At 40.1% G+C, this 19,241-nt stretch overlaps 1 pseudogene; it reads left to right on the plus strand.

The window, feature by feature from the left end:
* The first annotated feature begins 13,537 nt into the window (after positions 1-13,537).
* LOC148013248 (PTI1-like tyrosine-protein kinase At3g15890 pseudogene) lies at positions 13,538-14,153 on the plus strand (annotated as a pseudogene).
* Positions 14,154-19,241: the final 5,088 nt, after the last annotated feature.

A 19,241-nucleotide genomic window follows, 5' to 3' on the forward strand; every position in this document is an offset into this window, starting at 1 on the left:
GCTGGATTTGATTATTTTTCTTCTTCCTGATAACAGCACGCAAACACTATTCAGTATGCTGAACAGGGAAGATCAAACCAGCTTGTCACAATTTTTGTAACTCCTTGAATAGCTCATTCCTCAATTCGAAAGGCATATGCCTTACTTTTTAATGCACAGGACGACTACCTTCCTTTAGAGGAATGGTATGAACAGCTAGGCTAGAAGTAATACCTCTCAACTCATTATAACTCCATGCAAAAATGTCGCAGAACTCTTGGATAAGGGACACGTAGTCCTCCATTTCTTCCAAACTAAGCATGTACCTTAATTTAATTAGCTGTGGATCATTTGGCGTACCAAGATCTAGCTCAATTATATCCGCGTCTCTTATTTGATCTTGAGGATCTACTGGCTCATTTAGAGTTGTTTGATAGATGTTCTCTATAGTGGACCCTTCTTTGGATTCATTTCTTGACAAAGTCTCATTGGCAGATACATATTCTAATGTCTCTAATTCTGGAGAGGATAGAGGAGCTCTCTTGCTTTGAGGAGACTTAGGGTAAGCATCTACTACCACATGATTAGCACCTCTATCAAAAATCAATTGACTAGTAGGTATATCCACTTGACATTCGGATTGCAAGATCCATGGTTTTCCTAACAATACTTGATAGCTTATCCATCATGCGAGCCTAATAACCCTAAAGTCCATAGTGCAATCCACACTCACAATGGTCACAAGGACTTTGGTAATACAACCTTCAGGTTGTCTTAAACTTTAATCAACCATTCACAAAATTATGGAGGCATCTTTTTTGAATTGCTAGACCCAGCCTCTCCCTCAATTCTAAACTCATGATGTTAATAGATAAACCTGTATATATGATAGCATGATCTACTAGTATTCCATCAACGTAGGCTGCAACCCTTGGGCAATGTCTTTCAGCATGCTTCCACCAATCATCTCCTAATTCTCACGCTATGCCCAAAGGCTCCACAAAATACCCCGTAGGCAAGATCTTTTTAAATTCCTTGCGCTATCCTGATAAGACAGCTTAATCAGCTACAAGATATTCATGTATGGTTTAACTTTGCAAAGAGAACTTGCCAAATTGAATTCGTGATAATTCACTAGAGCTCTCTTCTCTCGCGAAACCATTCTCTCCTTTGGTCTTTGAATTGGCTTTGGAAGTTCCTTCTTAGCTTTTTCCTTTTTCCTTGGTAATTCTTTATCCTTCTTAGCGTCAGCTTTAATTTCTATGGGTTTTAAAGGTCCCCCTTCTATGTCAAGGTTAAGGACTTGCATCCCTTTCTTATCTTGCTTAGGGTTTCCATAGACAAGTTTTAAATTATATTTGTCGCCTTCTCTACCCTTTAATATCTCATAATGGCTTGTAGATTAGAAGCTTTGGTGCCATTAACCCATACAGCCTCAATGAGGCTAATTCCACTGCCATTGGGAAGATCCTGTACAATAGCCTTACCTCTTTGAAGTATTTGTTTCGGCCCACCATCTTGCTGAAGATTGTTTCCTTACGCACGATGGTTAACAAGTTTTGGCTATCTACTACCTTGTTAGAGAGAGAGCTAATCTTACTCTAACAGGTGGCAACCAAATGGCCAAACTTCCCATAAATATCACATTTGACATTTGGACAATTTCTAGACTAGTATTGGCCACCACACAATTTACAACTCAATCTTGAGGGTGTACCCTCTTCAGGGTGTCTACTTCCTATCAGTATCTATTGTTTCTTAAGGAAATTAACATCAACGGCTATTTATCTATATTGTTTGAAAACCATGTCAGTGTAGTGCTTTATCATATTCTTAACTTTGCTAAGGACCATCGAAGCACTTGAATCATAACCATGATCCTCTATTCATCATTCCATTGGCCTAAAAATTTCATTGGGCATTGGTTGGTGACTCACAGGAACAACATTAGGGTTTGATGCTTAGCCTCCAACATTTGAAGGAGCCAACTGACAAGCCATAGGCATAGTCACATTGGGAGGAGATGACAATAAAGGCATATTTTGGACCATATTTCGGGTTAGTCATAGCTATCCCTTGACTTCCATTTCCATTGGTCAATGCTAGATTATTTCTTGAAACTAGACCCATATTAAGATTGGTTCGAGAGGCATAGGCTGCTTGTCAAGATTCTACTTCTTATGCAGTGTCTACATATTCGGCAAAGTGACACTACTCAACTGCACTTGAATGTTGAAATCCATACCATGCAAAAAATATTGCAATTGGGCAGCTACTAGGATAGGGATAGAGGCTTGAAATTTGCGAAAGGCCAATTTTAGCTTCTTGGCATATGCTCAGATATCCTCATGTGGCTCTTGACGTGCCACATTTAGTATACCTAGCTATTGGCCACCCCTTTCAGGGGCAAACTCCCTTATAAAGGCTTCAAAAAATAAATCAATAGTGGTTATGGTTCTGACCTCCAAACTGTGATACCATATGGCAACTCTTCCTTTGAGAGTCATGCTAAAGAACATCATTAAATGTCCTTCATCATGGATACAACAGTTGAACATCAACTTTTGAAACTCCCTAATGTGGAGCTCCGCATCTTCCTCCACTAACCCATTAAAGATGGGTAGGGGAAACCCAAGGTTGGGAAATCTGTCGTTCCAGCAAGTATAGCAATAGGTTGTGCCACCATAGTAATAGCCAGATTCACTACAAGGGTTCGAGCAATTGAAACTATAACTCCACTCAAAGTGGAGGGATTGATTGAAGGCGAGAAGAATTAGAGCTTCCTCCCCCTAATGGATTGTGTGCCGAGCTAGGGTTATTAGGACCCTGCCCTTGCAAAGATATTGGGCCACTCCTTTGTGGAGAGTATCTTTTGTTTATCTTGACCCACCGTCTAGCTTGCTCAGCCTTTCTTGCTTTTGGAGCTCCGCTTTGACAGTCTTGTGAGTCTAGCTCACTAATTTTTTGTCAAGAATCACGTGATAGGGGGATATGCTTGAGTTGTTGCGCCGAACACACACTATATACACAAATTGTATACACAAGAGGACGCTCACTCAAGAACACAAGAAGAGAGATGGAGGCCAAAATGTTTTCTTGCTATTTTCTTCTTCTTCTTCTTCCACACACTATACAATGTACACAAAGTATAGATAAGATACAACATAAAGGAAAGTGGCCTTCTAAGTCAAACGGTGCATAATCGACTATACTAATCGATTAGCGTTATATCTTTGCCAGTTGTAGGTAGGTGTAAAAAACTAAATATAATAAGTGATAAGTCAGTGGCCATGTGAGTATCATAATGACCACCAACGTGCTAAGTGTAGACGTGCGGACTCGTTTAGCCAGGCGGTCCATCATCAATGTCCGCACGTGTTGAGCTTGCCATGTCAACACTCCCCCTCAAGCTCAATTCTATCTTTGCAACTCCAAGTAAGCTTCAGAACTTTCGAAGCTTCTCTGCACCCAATGCCTTTGTGAAAATGTCAACTATCTGATCCTGTGTGCTGACATATACCAAGTCAATCTCTCCTGCAAGTACCTTCTCTCTCACTAAGTGGTAGTGCACCTCAATGTGTTTTGTCCTAGCATGGAGCACTAGATTCCTAGCTAGCTGTATGCTACTCATGTTGTCACAATGAATGACAACTGCACCATCTCCCTGCACATCCAAATCACCTAATAACTTTTGCAGCCATACCACCTCAAATGCTGCCATAGCAGCACCTCTATACTCAGCCTCTGTACTCGATAAAGAAAATATAGGATGCTTTTTGCTGCTCCATGTAACTGCTGCACCACCAAGGGAAAACATGAATCCACTCGTAGATCTTCTGTCTGACATGCTACCAGCCCAATCTGCATCTGTGTATCCAAAGACTTGTACATTCTTACCTGCCTCATAAAAAAGTCCATAATGCAAAGTGGACTTCACATACCTCAATATACATCTAACTGCATCCAAATGAGGCTTTCTAGGCATCTGCATAAATTGACTGACAAGGCCAACAACATAGCTCAAGTCTAGCCTTATGATAGTCATGTAAATCAAACTCTCGACTATCCTCTTGAACATAGTAGGGTCTTCTATCTCATCCCCAACGTCAGCACTCAACTTCACATTTTGCTCCAATGGTACTGAAAGAGGCTTACATACTGTCATACCATACTTGGATAATGTATCCAAGACATACTGCCTTTGGGATAGCCATATACCATCATCACATCTGATCACCTCAATACCAAGAAAGTATCTTAGCTCACCCAAATCTTTCATCTCAAACTTCTTCTTCAAGAAGTCCTTAACTTCAGCAATCCCATTGTCATTGTCACCTGTAATAATCAAGTCATCCACATAGATGACTATGATGATCAAACCTGCATCTCCCTTTCTCACATAAAGTGAGTGATCAACATCAGAAATACAAAATCCAATATTGACAAGATACTCTCCAATCTTGTCAGACCATGCTCTAGGTGCTTGCTTCAGCCCATAGAGCCCCTTCTTTAACCTGCACACATATGTGGGATGCTCTACATCCTCATAACCTGCTGGCTGCTTCATATACACTTCTTCTTGCAATTCACCATGCAAGAAGGAATTCTTGACATGCATTTACTACAAAATCCAACCTTTGGCTGTTGCCAAGGCAATCACATACCTAACAGTTGCCATCTTAGCAACTGGATTGAATGTCTCTTCATAATCTATGCCATATGTTTGAGCATAGCCTTTTGCAACTAGCCTAGCCTTATACCTGCTAACTCAACCATCTGCATTATGCTTGACTTTGTAAACCCACTTACAGCCAATAGATTTCTTACCCTTAGGTAAGGGTACCAAATCCCAAGCCTTATTGGCTTCTAATGTAGCCATCTCCTCATCCCTTGCTGCATCCCAATGAGCATGACCAACAGCATTCTCAAAACAAGTGGGCTCAACATCCTCAACTAGTTTCACCATATAAGCATAATAGTGAGCTACATAACCTTCAAAACCAAATCTTTTAACAGGGTATCTGACCCTACTAGATCTGCATACCACCGGATCACTCAATGGAGCCTTTATATTACTATGAGCTCTCTGTACACCTGATGTCCTGACCAAAGGAATTCCAAGCTCATCATCCAAACTATCCAAATCACTATAATCTCCATCAAATCCCAAATGATTGGTAGATGCATCATTACTATCTAGCACTTTTTTCTTTTCTTTGTCCTTCCCTGCAACACTTATAGATCCACCTTAGTCTCCTAGACCAAGGGCTCACTGTAGGTGTAGTACTAGATGATGTTTTTGGTCCACTAAGACTCCGTGATTCTTGTTTATCTTTCTGTACATAGCTGTCCTGGTCATTATCATCATCCAAAACATCACCAGCATGTGTAGACCAGCTTCCCATCTCATCAAAGATAACAACAATGCTCGAACTCACCTGTGATAGGGCTATAAGAGCGATACCCTTTCTGCTCTAAAGAGTATTCAATAAAAACACATTTTTCTGCCTTTTGATCAAGCTTCTTTCGTAGCTCATCTGACACATGAACGTATGCAACACAACCAAATACCTTCAAGTGCGATACATCAGGCTTCTTGCTAGTAAAGCATTCTTCAGGAGTCAACCCATGAACTGCAGCTGTGGGAGTTCTGTTCATAATGTAGACAATAGTATGGACAGCCACAGACCAAAAATGTTTGGGCATATTCTTTTCAGTCATTAATGCATGTGCAACTTTTGCAATATGCCTGTTTTTTCTTTCTGCAACACCATTTTGCTGTGGAGTATACCTGCAAGTAAATTGCCTCTTTATCCCATGAGTCCTCAAGAAGCCACTAAACTCATTAGAGAGGTACTCTCCCCCTCCATTCGATCTCAAGCACTTCACTTTTAAGCCTGTTTCTGTTTCAACAACTGCCTTAAAAGATTTGAAATGCTCAAACACATCACTCTTTCCCTTCATGAAGTATACCCATAGCTTCCTTGAACAATCATCAATAAATGTGACAAAGTATTTTCTGCCACCAAGAGATACGTTCTGTGTAGGCCCCCAAACATCTGTATCTACTATATCAAGTATATTTTTGCTCACTTCTCTATCATGCGAGAAGGGTTGTCTCACCTACTTACTAAACTGGCATGTGTCACAAAATTTATGCAATTCTGCAACTCTAAAAGAAGGCAACCCTGTAACCAATCCTCTGAATTGCATTAGTTTCAGCCTTTGCACATTTGCATGTCCAATACGTTTATGCCATATTTCAATATCTGCAACTACTCCTTTTCCTTTAGCATACATAACAGCATCCATTGCAAGAATTCCAACATCTAAAGTGAACATTCGGCCAACTCTACTTCCTTTTGCGACCAACTTGTACTTATCATTAAAGTCTTCTACAAAACAACCTTTTGCATTGAATCGGACCTGCAACCCGTGCTCTACCATTTGGCCAACAGACACTAGATTCTTTGTAATTGATGGCACATGTAATACATCTGTCAAACTATTTTTCTGGCCATCATACAAGGACAAGGGAACCTTTCCAATGTGTGAAATTGGGTGGCATGAATCATCACCCATCTGCATATAACCTGGGTTTTGTAAGTCCTACATCTCTCCAATTCAACATGACTGGTCATATGATTAGATGCACTTGAATCGACATACCATACATCATCATGTGTCCCCTTTCCTGTAACTGCATTCATCATATGCTGCATAACAAACAAACGCTCATTTTTATCTTCGTTCTGTCGTGAAAATGATGCATAGTTTCCTTATTGCAATTTACCACTGCGAATGTCATCCTTCTTAGCATAACAATTGGCTGCAATATGTCTTGTTTTGCCACAATAATGGCAAACAATAGCAGAATTTCCAGAGCCTCTGTTCTGCCATCCACCTCTTCCTCTAGTGCTCCCCTTGCCTCTAAATTTTCCTCTGCCTCCAGAAACCTGCATTTCACCAAACAGTTGATTCAACCTGTTTTGTTGGTTATTGCCAGCATGTCCATACCATGGCCTCTTTCGAGTAAAATGCTTGGACCTGTTCACCATTTCTTTCAGAAAAATCACCCTGCATATTGATATCTTCAGTAATCATGAGAGAGATCAGCTCATCAAAATCTGGAAATGGCTTCCGTACATATACTGAAGTAACAAATGATTTCCATGCCTTCTCATTGTTAAGGCCACTCAGAGTGGATGAAACCAAATCATTATCATCCACCATTGCATCAATCGTTGTTAAAACATCTGCAATGCTCCTCACCTTCAACACATACTCATTGACAGAAATTTTTTCTTTCTTCAAGGTATTCAACTCTTGCTTGAGTTGAATCTTTCGTACCTTTGTATTTACTGAAAACATGCTCTCAAAAATTGTCCAAGCTGCATGTGAAGTTTCTGCATTCCTGATATGTCCTAGCATAATATTATCAATGATTGCAGATAGCCAGTACATCACCTTTTGGTCTTTCGCATTCCACTCTTTCCATGCTTTTAACTCATCTGCAGTTGGGGGAGGGATACCCAGCTCTGGCTCCTTTTCTTCACCTAAAACAAACTCATAAATTCCCTTTCCAATGAGAAAGTTCGTCACACGAAACTTCCATGAAGGGTTTTTTTTTCTTGTTGAGCTTCTCAATAATGGGTAAGAAGAGGGGATTTTGAAGGCTGAAGTGAAGGGGAAGAAGCAAAACACACACTATATACACAAGAGGAATCTCACTCAAGAACAGAAAAAGAGAGATGGAGGCCAAAATGTTTTCTTGTTGGTTTCTTCTTCTTCTTCCACACACTATACAATGTACACAAAGTATAGATAAGATACAACATAAAGGAAAGTGGCCTTCTAAGTCAAACAGTGCATAATCGACTACAGTAATTGACTGGCGTTATATCTTTGCCAGTTGTAGGTAGGTGTAACAAACTAAATATAATAAGTGATAAGTCAGTGGCCATGTGAGTATCATAATGACCACCAATGTGCTAAGTGTAGACGTGCGGACTCATCTAGCCAGGCGGTCCATCATCAATGTCCATAGGTGTTGAGCTTACCATCTCAACATTTTTGGCATACACTAAAAAATAGGTCTCAATCGACCAAGCACGGAAACCGCCACTTGCAGGTAGCTCCCGTCAAATGCACCACATGTCGTGACCTAGAATGGGCCCAATACTGGTTATAGGCCCTAGTTCAGCCTCTATAACACACAAGAAAATCCCACACGGCCTCGTGGCTAGGAGCATTTAAGGGGCACACTGCCCTAATCACTGTTGTAGATATTGCGTTTGTAATGGAACGTAGTCCAACAATTGCCCTTCCTTACTCCTCAAAGGGAGATCCCATACATCTTAGTATAATATACCATGTAACACAAACATAGAAGGCAAACCACCCCTTGTGACTCCACTACAGCTCTCCTACACCAAGAGGATTGGTCCCTCGATGTGCTGCTCTAACATAAAGAATATATGAACAGTCTCCACTTATATATATTTTGAACGATCGAGGAGATTTGATATTTCCTTACCTAGCTTAGTTTGGAAATCAATTGCAATGCATCTAGATTTGATACCATGTTAAGCTCAATGTAAATATGGATGACCATTGTGCTCAATAGTTTTAATCATTAGAAACGAGCTAGGTGAAGTGCAAAGACAACCCTTCAATGCTTTTCCAACTAATCGTAGTGCGGCATTCATAGAGACTAGCACTGAATTTCTTCGTGCTACTACTCTCCTTAATTCAAACCATAATCCATCCTATATGTCATGCATAGATAAATAAACCAAAATTGGAATGATTTTCAGTAACTAACCACTTTCACAAATCCTTCTCCCTCCTACCATTTAGGTTTTGCATTTGTTGGGTAGGTGTAGGGTTCATTTTTATGTAATTCTTCATATAAAAATTGATAAAAACATACTATAACATAAAAATAAGGCTTGAATGAGGTTTTATCCTCATGCTCTAGCCTTGTTATATGCTCATGAACATAAATTGTATTTTTTTTCTAAATTTTTAGATGCAAAAACTAATTTTTTTTCTATTTTCTCTATTTTTTACCATATATTTCTTCATAATTTTTTAAAAAAGAATTATGAGTTCTTACCGATCAAGGACACTCAATATCATTTCCTAACCCATTTCTATCCCATATGACCCCAAAACACTAAACAAAAACCCCGAATTCCATTATTCGCAACTTACGAGTTTTGCGTGTTTTGTAGAAAATTATTATATCATTGTATTTTATGGTTTTCTTTCATATCTCAGAGAGAATACAACATGGAAAATCAAGAAAAACCAAAATGAAGTACTTTCTTCAATCATTTTCCATAAAACAAATGAACCACTCACTTACGCATAGAAACTGCGATTTCGAGGCTCATATCTCATAGATGGTAGGCCGCTGACACTTCTTTTTTTCTATAGATGCACTCTCTAAGCCAAATCTACGTCCTTCATCGCTCTAGCACCATCATTTCCTTTGTAATCTTCATCACAACCCTCTCCCTTCTCTCTTGAATTGATGCATACGAACAACCAGCAAGATGAGAGAGGAGAGAGGAGAGAGAAAGATCGAATTTTCAGAATTTGATTGGCTAAACCATGTTAGATGCATGAACAGTCAAAATCTTGCTCTCCCCTCATATATTAGCAATCCTCCACCCTCTCTCTCTCTCTCTCTCTCTCTCTCTCTCTCTCTCTCTCTCTCTCAATTGTGCAACTGTCAAGATGCACAAAATTGAAAATTTGAGGGGGTGCAAAAACATTTGCGTCCCCCCTCCTGTCGTGCATGTTTTTCATTTCCCCCAAAGTTTCATTAGTATTTCATTTCTTGGCTCTTAAAAAAGCTCTCATCATTTTCACTAAATAAAGAGATAGAAAATAAGGAGAGCATCCTTTGTGGTTTCTTGAGACAAAGATCAAATTCTTTAATGTGTAGAAGGAGGGGGGAAAGATGGAAAGGGTTTATGTAGGTGAAGATGTTGGATAGAAGATGGGCAACTTGATTTTGATTTACGTTTTTGATTAGGAGGAGATATCGAGTTTATGGATTTGGTTGCACATAGGGCTATGTGATAAAGGGATCTCATGCATATCACTGCCTTATGATCTAGGTGGATGGTATTTAAATTGCAATGCATTTTTGAAGCTACTTATGATTTGGTCTTTTGATCCTACTAAGAGGTTGATGATACACATATTTGATTGGTGTGACAATCATATGGGTGTTTGACCTGGGTGGCTAGAAAGTGCGGCATATTTGAGGGATGTGCATGTTTGGAGGGGGTGGATGTCACATGGATTATCGTCCACTACAAGAAAATACTAGGTATGATAGTCTCTGGGTCAACAATGGTATGCCACATGACTCCACGTTCTTCATGGGCCTATGTCAAGACCAAATAGTTTGAGCACTTGCATTGGTTGGCTTAGAAGACGTCTTCTCTTTGTCAAATGCGGTTGCTTCATCACTTACGATGTATATGAATATGCTATTGTGCAAAAGAAAAAACATTGATGGATACATATGTCCCATAGTGTTTCTTACATGATGACAAGGGGAAGAGTGCATTGAAAAAAAAACATGCAATGATGATATTGTTATTTTAAAAGGGTTGATGAAAATAGGGGAGTGTGGCTAGTTGAGGAAGGGGAAAAACTATTCCGGGGGGGGGGGGGGGGGGGGGCAAAATACCTGCATGGAGGGAAGCGACATCATGGGAAGGAGCCTTTGTAAAACTAGGGAGGGGAACTTTAGGAGGGTCTACTGCATGTGTGAGGGATCAACATGTTGAATAGAGGAGGATGCTTTTTGAGAGGACCGAATTGGGTGAGAAGGACATGGGGATTCTTGAATACTGCACATGTTTTTCTCTTTTATCTCTATGCACTTGAGGGATGCCTTTCAAGGCAGCCTACATGATATCTTCTCTAACTTCTATAGCTAGTGCTACATGAGGTAAAAGAAAAGTGTGACATGGTTCTATAACCAATAACTCTTAGGAAAAGTCACGATGTTTGTCATGAGAAGGACTTGGCTGACTGGGCTATTTTGGGTCCTTTCATGTAGAAGTTGCTATAGGAGCACATGAAGTAACTAGGTTTAAATGTTGTCAAGAAGATAGCGCATGCTGCAATATTTGATGCCAAAATGATGAGGTCCTGATACAATATGTGATGCTGATTATGAAGATACAAGCGGCCAAAAATGGTACACAAATAAGAAAGAGAAGGGTGCAAAGGAGAAGGGATGGATGCTGCGAAGGGGAGGCACAAAGGGTTTTTACTTTGAGCCTTTGAGGTAGGTACATTGTCTCTTCTTGCTTTGTTTTGGTGTTTTCTTCTTTGCTTTCTTTGTTTTTGTTTAGGGAGAGGTGCATTGAGAGAGAGAGAGAGAGAGAGAGAGAGAGAGAGAGGATGAATAAAAGGAGAGGACGAGAGAAAGAGGGAGAGAAAGGGGAGAAAGGAAACAAAGAGGGAGGGAAAGAGAGAAATGAGAGATGAAGGGAGAGAGAGAGGATGGTGAGTGAGAGAAAGGAAACAAAGAGGGAGGGGAAGAGAGAAATGAGAGATAAAGGAAGAGAGAGAGGAGAGTGAGTGAGAGAAACAATGATGGAGACAAAGGGGGAGGGAGAAATAAAGAGAGAGGAAACAAAGAAAGGGAAAGAGAGAGAAAGAGAGGGAGAAAATGAAGTGAGAGAAAGGGAAGGGAGAAATAGAGAGGGCGAGGTAATGAGAGGAAGGAGAGTGAAATGAAGAGAGAGAGGGGGAAGAAAGAGAGCTATAGAGAGATGGAGGAAAAAATAAAATAGAGAGCAAGAAAGAGGGAAAGAATGAGAGAATGAGAGAGAGGGGAAAGAGAGAAAAGTAGAGGGAGAGGAGGGAGAGAGACATAAAGAGAGAGGGAGGGAGACATTGCTTTCGATTTGTTTGTTTTATAAACTTCTTATTTTCTCTCTTTAATGTTGTTCATAGAGAGATGAATTGACTGAAAGGGGAGGAGAAAGAGAAATAGAAAGAATAAGGGAGGGGGAGGAAGAGAGAAAGGAGAGAAATAAGGAAGGGGAGAAAGATGGGCTTAATGGAAAATAGAGAGAGAAAAAGAGAGAGAGGGATAGGAAGAGAGAAACAGAGAGATGAAAGGAGTGAGAGAAACAATGTGAGAGAGAGGGGAGGAAGAAACAAAGAGAGAAGAATCAAAAAAAGGGAAAGAGACAGAAAAATGGGAGGAAACAGAAATAGAGAGGGAGAGAGAAGCAAGGAAGAGAGAGGGAGGAGGTAGAAAATAAGGGCGAGGTAGAGCAGAGAGTAGAGTAGTTTATTATCATCCAACACAGAAGGCCAAATTATGACCCATGGGACCTTTCCAAATATACAATGATTCTCCTTCCCCATGGTAGGAATGGGTAGCTATGGTAAAAGAACAATCTATGCAGTGTGGTTCTCCCGAAAGCATAACATGCGGGTGATGAGAGCCTCTAACTTTGATATAGGAGTAGTGGTCAGAAACTGGTGAAGTGGCCCCCTGTAAAGGGATATCAAAGTCAGCCCATGTGTGTGCATATGTTGGGCATGTCATAATCATGTGCTCCTCTGATTCTACACTCTATAGTCCACACAGCTTGCATAACCTCGTCTCTCTTGCCTGTCCATTCCATGCACCCGTCTTGATCAATAAAGTGTGTGATCCAGTTTGAAGTCATGCAATACTCCGTTTAAATACCATTGAGTGGGTTGGCTATGTATGCCAGTGTGTGTGCCTTTGCTTGCATGTAGAATTCCCAACACGAAGGATAGATATGCATACTGTAATAAGCAAGTTTGCCACTTGCTCCTTTGTTTTGACGTTTTGCTTGATACACTTGTAAGAGGTCTGATTGAAATGTGTCTATGCATATATCTTCAGATGCCATATCTAGATATCTATCCACTCCCCACCCTTTAAACCATTTTCGCATATCCAGCATCCATCCTATTGCAAGCACTTTACTTTTCCACATTTTTTGGAGGTGTGTGCTAGCATCCCATGCATGTTTGGGGAGCCTAATGTCATCCATTTGACATACTCGAGGGGCATATCTTAGCACTCATATCATAGCATGTACCTCAATTGGTTGACAACCAATCCAAAAGCATAATTATATTTGGTGTGGTGCTTTTGATGCCCAAATGTCTACAAATAAAGATTTTTGCACCTTCTCAATGTCATTCCATGTAGATCGGGAGATGCTCTCCCCACACTTCCACTCCATATAATACCGTCTGTAGGTCTGTAGAACATATGCATAAAAAATCATATAATGTATTTTTCAGCATTTAGTATCTGTAGGGTGTCGTATTGCTGCGCATCCGAGGTGTGAAATCCACCCAAAAGTTGTGTGTGTGGGATTTGATACTTTGTACATACTTAGTCGTTATGTTTGCATTTTTATTCTACGTGGGTAAGATAGTAAAGAAGGGCTAGCAAAGGATACTGATTTTGGCAGTGTTTAGTGGGGCCAACTTCCTAATGGTTCAGAGATTGCAGTAAAACAGTTGAAAGTATTGAGCTTAAAAGCAGAGATGGAGTTTGCTGTGGAAGTTGAGGTACTGGGACGAGTTCGACATAAGAATTTGGTATCTTTAAAGGGATATTGTGCAGAAGGGCAAGAACGTCTCATTATCTATGACTTCATGCCAAATCTGAGCCTTCTGTCTCATCTTCATGGACAATTTGCTACAGAAGGCAATCTTGACTGGGACAGAAGGATGCGAATTGCGATAGGCTGTGCTGAAGGCATTGCGTATCTTCATCATTATGCATCTTCCCACATCATTCATCAAGATGTGAAGGCCAGCGACGTCCTCTTGGATTCCAAATTTGAGAGGCAGGATGCAGACTTTGGATTTGCAAAACTCATTCCAGAAGGGGCAAGTCATGTTACAACAAGAGTGAAAGGAACTTTGGGCTATCTTGCACCAGAGTATGCACTATGGGGCTAGAACTAGTTAGTGGTAGGAAACCAATTGAGAAGCTTGGATCTGGACAGAAGCGCACTATAGTAGAATGGGCAGTGGCCGAAGGACGACTTATGGAGCTCTTAGACCCAAAATTGTGTAGGATATGTGATGAATCGGATTTAAGGAGGGTGGTTCAAACTGCAACTATGTGTGCTTAGAATAGTCCAGAGAAGATGCTGCCACCGGTAATTTTAGTAATGAGAATAAACTGGGAAGAGGGAGCTACGGGAAGAAAAAAAAGAGGAGTTTTTTTTCGCTAATCAAGGGGGGAGGAAGAGCATAAAGCAGAAAAATGGGGGAATCGAAGAGGCTCGGCAACTGGGGGGGAAGACGGAACTCAGCGGAAGGAAATCAGAGAGGATGGAACAAAGGAGCTTGATGGAAGGAGAAAGGGAGGATTTTCGTCCAATCAGAGAGGAGCTACGGAGACCAAAAGGAGATGAATTGAAATCGAAGTAGCTCTGCGACTTTCTAAAAGGAAGGCTAGGATGAGGCCGGCAAACAACGATTGAAGGAGGAGAAACAAACTGAAGCAGCCTTTAAATATATTTCAGAAGCTTGAGGGGTGCTTTCTGACAAGGTGAAAAAGGCCCTATATGATGGAAGATGCAGCGCGAAGGCTTCTCAAAGCTCTAAGCAGGCTCAGTTCAAGTAAGGTGCCAATGGTGGCCACAATGTGACTCGTGTTACAACTATATATATCATCTCTCACTTGACTTGGGTCTCACCTATATATACTAACTCTACATCAATATGAATCATTCTTTGGGAGCATGTCTTGTGTATCTCTATCGTACTCTCTCTCTCTCTCAACACATGTTACAACTATATATATCATCTCTCACTTGACTTGGGTCTCACCTATATATACTAACTCTACATCAATATGAATCATTCATTGGGAGTATGTCTTGTGTATCTCTCTCGTACTCTCTCTCTCTCTCAACATGGGCCCCGGCCCTACACATACCTATGATACAAAAATGATTTACTATAAAGTTTTCTTGAATACAATGATACATGCCTCAATCAGTGAGACAAGAACTTGGAACAATACCAAGTTCATGTCTTAATGAGCTAAAGCGAGCTTCACTAAGAGCTTTTGTGAAGATGTCTGCAACCATTTGATCACTGGGACAATGCTCCACCATAATGGAACCTTTCTTGACTTCATGTCGAACATAATGATAATGAATAGCAATATGCTTTGATTTACTATGTTGTATATAGTCTTTGGTAAGACTAATAGAACTTTGGTTATCGCATCGAAGAGGTGTACTAGATGATGAAGGATGTCCCAAATTTGCAAGTAGTTGTCGAAGCCAAACTAGCTCGCGAGCTGCTAATGATGCAGCAACATATTCGGCTTCAGTTGTAGAAACCGCAACACATCGTTGTTTCTTGCTGGACCAAGAAACCAAACATCCATTTACAAAGAAACAATTCCCACTTGTAGATCGCATGGATAAGTGTGAACTTGCCCAATCAGCGTCTGTATATCCAATAAGGTCAAGAGAAGTTGAAGAAGATAAAGAAGAATCCTCTCGACGACGATAAATAAGACCAAAATCCTTAGTACCCTTGAGGTACTTAAGAATACGTTTTGCAGCACTCCAATGAATAGTGGAAGGGGAAGAAAGATACTGTCCCAAAAAGTTAGCTGTAAATAAAATATCTGGTCTTGTGTTTAAACCAATAAATTGAAGACAACCAACAAGATTAGCAAAAGGTTGATGAATGGCTGATTCTTCATTGCATGTTGTAGATGTACCCTTGGTAGAGCTTGAAAGAATGGGAGTGTTAGCAGAGTGCGCATTTGTCAACCCAAACTTCTTAACAATATCATTAATAAACTTTGTCTGGCAAAGAAGAAGAATGCCTTGTTGTCGGTGTCGTTGAACTTGAATACCCAAACAAGAATGTATCTGACCAAGATCCACCATTTCAAATGCAGTCGATAAAAGCTTCTTCATAGCATCCAAGAAAGCAATATTATTTGACACAAGAATAGTATCATCAACATATAGAGCAAGAATTATAAAATATTTGTCCTCCCTTTTGATGTAAATATTTGGGTCAGCAAAACATGCAAAAAAACCTTTAGATGTGAGGAACTGATCAATCTTAATATACCAAGCACGAGAGGCTTGCTTCAATCCATATAATGCACGATGAAGCTGACATACAAGATGCTCCTTTCTTGCAATCATAAAACCTTCAGGTTGCTCCATATAGATTTCTTCTTCAAGATCTCCATTGAGAAAAGCCGTTTTAACATCCATTTGGTGAATTTCTAGATCAAATAGTGTTGCAAAAGCCAAAATCATACGAACAGTTGTGGAGCGCACAACGGGAGAAAATGTTTCTTGATAATCTACTCCTGCAATCTGTGAGTAACCTTTTGCAACAAGTCGTGCTTTGAAATTATCAAATGATCCATCAGCTTTGGTCTTGGTTTTATAAACCGATTTACATTTGATAGAAACACGATTTGGGGGGAGTTCAGTAAGAATCCATGTACCTTTGGAGATTAAAGAATCGTACTTAGCTTGCATAGCTTCTTGCCATTGATCCCTTTGAGACGAATTGATAGCTTCCATATACGATATTGGATCCTCTTGGACAGACATAGTATCATCAAAGACATCATATTCAATAGAATAGAATCCATGCTCTATCTCAATAGGAAGATCAACATAGATCTCCAAATTTTCATCAATCTTCTTTGGAGGTGGAGGAGGTTTATGATCATCAGAATTAGTAGAATCACAAAGCAAGTAAGGAAATGCACTAAGCAAAGATTGTGTATCATCTGAAACATCTGACGACCATGTGCCACCCATAGTCTTGTCATCAAATATAGCATCATGACTAATGATAACCTTTTGAGAAGAAGGATCATAAAATTTGTAACCTTTGGAATGATCTGAATAACCAAGAAAAATAACCTTCAAACCTGGAGGATCCAACTTATGTCGAGTGTCCTTGGGCACATGAATATAAGCAATGCAGCCAAAATGCGAAAGTGAGAGACTGAAGGTGTCTTCCCTGTCCAAATTGTTATAGGAATTTTACCAGCAGGTGCAGTAGTTGGAAGATGATTTTGAATAAAAACAGCTGTTAGAAGTGCTTCAGTCCAAAACTTTTGAGACAAACTAGAGTGTATAAGCATGCAACGTATAGCATTAAGAATCGTGTGATTTTTGCGCTTAGCAACACCATTTTGTTGAGGAGAATAAGGAACTGTAAACTCATGATGAATACCTTGATCCTTACAGAAGTCATCAAATAGATTGGATACATATTCACCGCCATTGTCACTGCGAAGCGTCTTTATAGAGAATCCAGTTTGAAGCTCCACACTTATCTTGTATTGTTTAAATATAGATAAAGCCTTAGACTTATGTCGAAGAAGATAGACATGTGTGTACCATGAGAAATCATCAATGAAAGTTATAAAATATCGATATTGAGACTTTGAGGCAGGAAAAGGACCACAAATATTGGTATGAACCAAATCCAAGAGAGCACAGGAATGTGATGAAGTAGAAGTGTGGAAAGGTGAACGATGGTGTTTTCCAAGTGCACAGTACTCACATATTCCCATACGTGGATGAGATTTAAGATCCATACCTTGCACAAGACCATGACGATGAAGATCAAGAATTTTGGCAAAATCAGAGTGTGCAAATCGTTGATGCCATAATTTGCAATCTGCATCTCCAGGGGCAGTAACAACATTTGCAACTATATCATTCAATGATAGCTCAAATAGATTACCATGTCGAGGAGCCACTGCTATAGTATGCCCATCTTTCTCTATACGACATTGATTATGATCAAAGCCAACAAACAAACCAAGATCAACTAAACGAGCAACAGAAAGAAGATTTCTTTGCAAATCTGGAACATGAAGAACTCCTCTTAATATTCTAGTGGATGAAACAGTCCCCAGATATAAATCACCCACTCCTTTGACTTGACAAGTCGTATCATCCGCAAGGTAAACAAACTTCTTGACAGGAAGAGAATGATAATTGTGAAGCCACTGCGATTGGTATGTCATGTTTCCAGTGGCACCTGAATCAACGATGAATAGAGAACCATCATGAACATGAAGTACCTTTTCTGGAGAGATATCATAATGGACGAAATTGAGCTCCTGATGAGTATGATCATCATCAGTTGTAGTTTGTTGAACAATATAAGCTCGAGAACGTTCTTCATCATATCTGCGTTTATAACAACGACGAGATGGATGATCTGTATGTGTACAATAATCACAAGGAGGAAAACTTTTGGACGAGCGAGGTTGCTTTGTAGTAACTCCATGCTCCTCATCATATTGACGTGCCCAGCAATCAGAAGCCACATGACCTTTCTTATCACAATAAGAAAAATGTTTGTTAGGATAAGCAAGACGAGAAAATTTACTACCTGGATTAGGGCGTCCACCCTGCTGAAAACGTGAAGCAGGACGCTTGCGAGCAACAAAAGCAGCATCAAAATCCCTTTCTTCCCGAGTGACCAAAACAGCATCAGATTTTTCCAAATGATGCTCATGACGTTGAGAATATTCAATAAGAGATATACATGCTTTGTCAAAGTGGATATCATCCTTGTTAGACAAAATAGTGATGATATTGTCATATAAAGGATCTTTGATGGTATGAAGAAGTTGAGTAACAATCTGATTTTTAGCAACAGGAGCGCCGGCAGCACCAAGCTGATTGATAATGTCTTTAAAAGCCTCGATATGAGAGTGCATAGAGGTACCAACCTTATATTGAAGATTCTTCAAACAAGTTTGGAGATATAAAATTTCGGTGACCGATTTCTTCTCAAACGTTGAGATAAGATACTCCCAAATAGCATGAGAGGTTTCCAGATGAAAGACATCCAACAACTCGTACCTATACAACTAATCAAACACAGCCTCATCCTCAATCTCAACCTCAGCCCCAGGCTCAACCACAGCGACAGCCACCGTCGCAACCACCGCTGCCTCAACAACGTCAGTCTTAGCCCCCTCCAATACCTTCATATCGTGGCCCGTTCCACCTCAAATAAATCTAACGACTTTCAGGACGGCGTGCCCATCATGTAAGATGAAATTTGAGTATCAAAGAATCTACATCAACAAAAATCTGTGAGGGAGGTTGCTCCTCTTAATGGAATAGTGTTGTGGCCTCCACAGGAGCGTGCGACAGATGCTTCTGCCAATGGTTCAGCTAATGGTTTTAACT

Source organism: Lygodium microphyllum, chromosome 26, assembly GCF_053477565.2.
Source record: "Lygodium microphyllum isolate KBCC chromosome 26, Lygodium_microphyllum_v1.1.10, whole genome shotgun sequence".
NCBI lineage: Eukaryota > Viridiplantae > Streptophyta > Polypodiopsida > Schizaeales > Lygodiaceae > Lygodium > Lygodium microphyllum.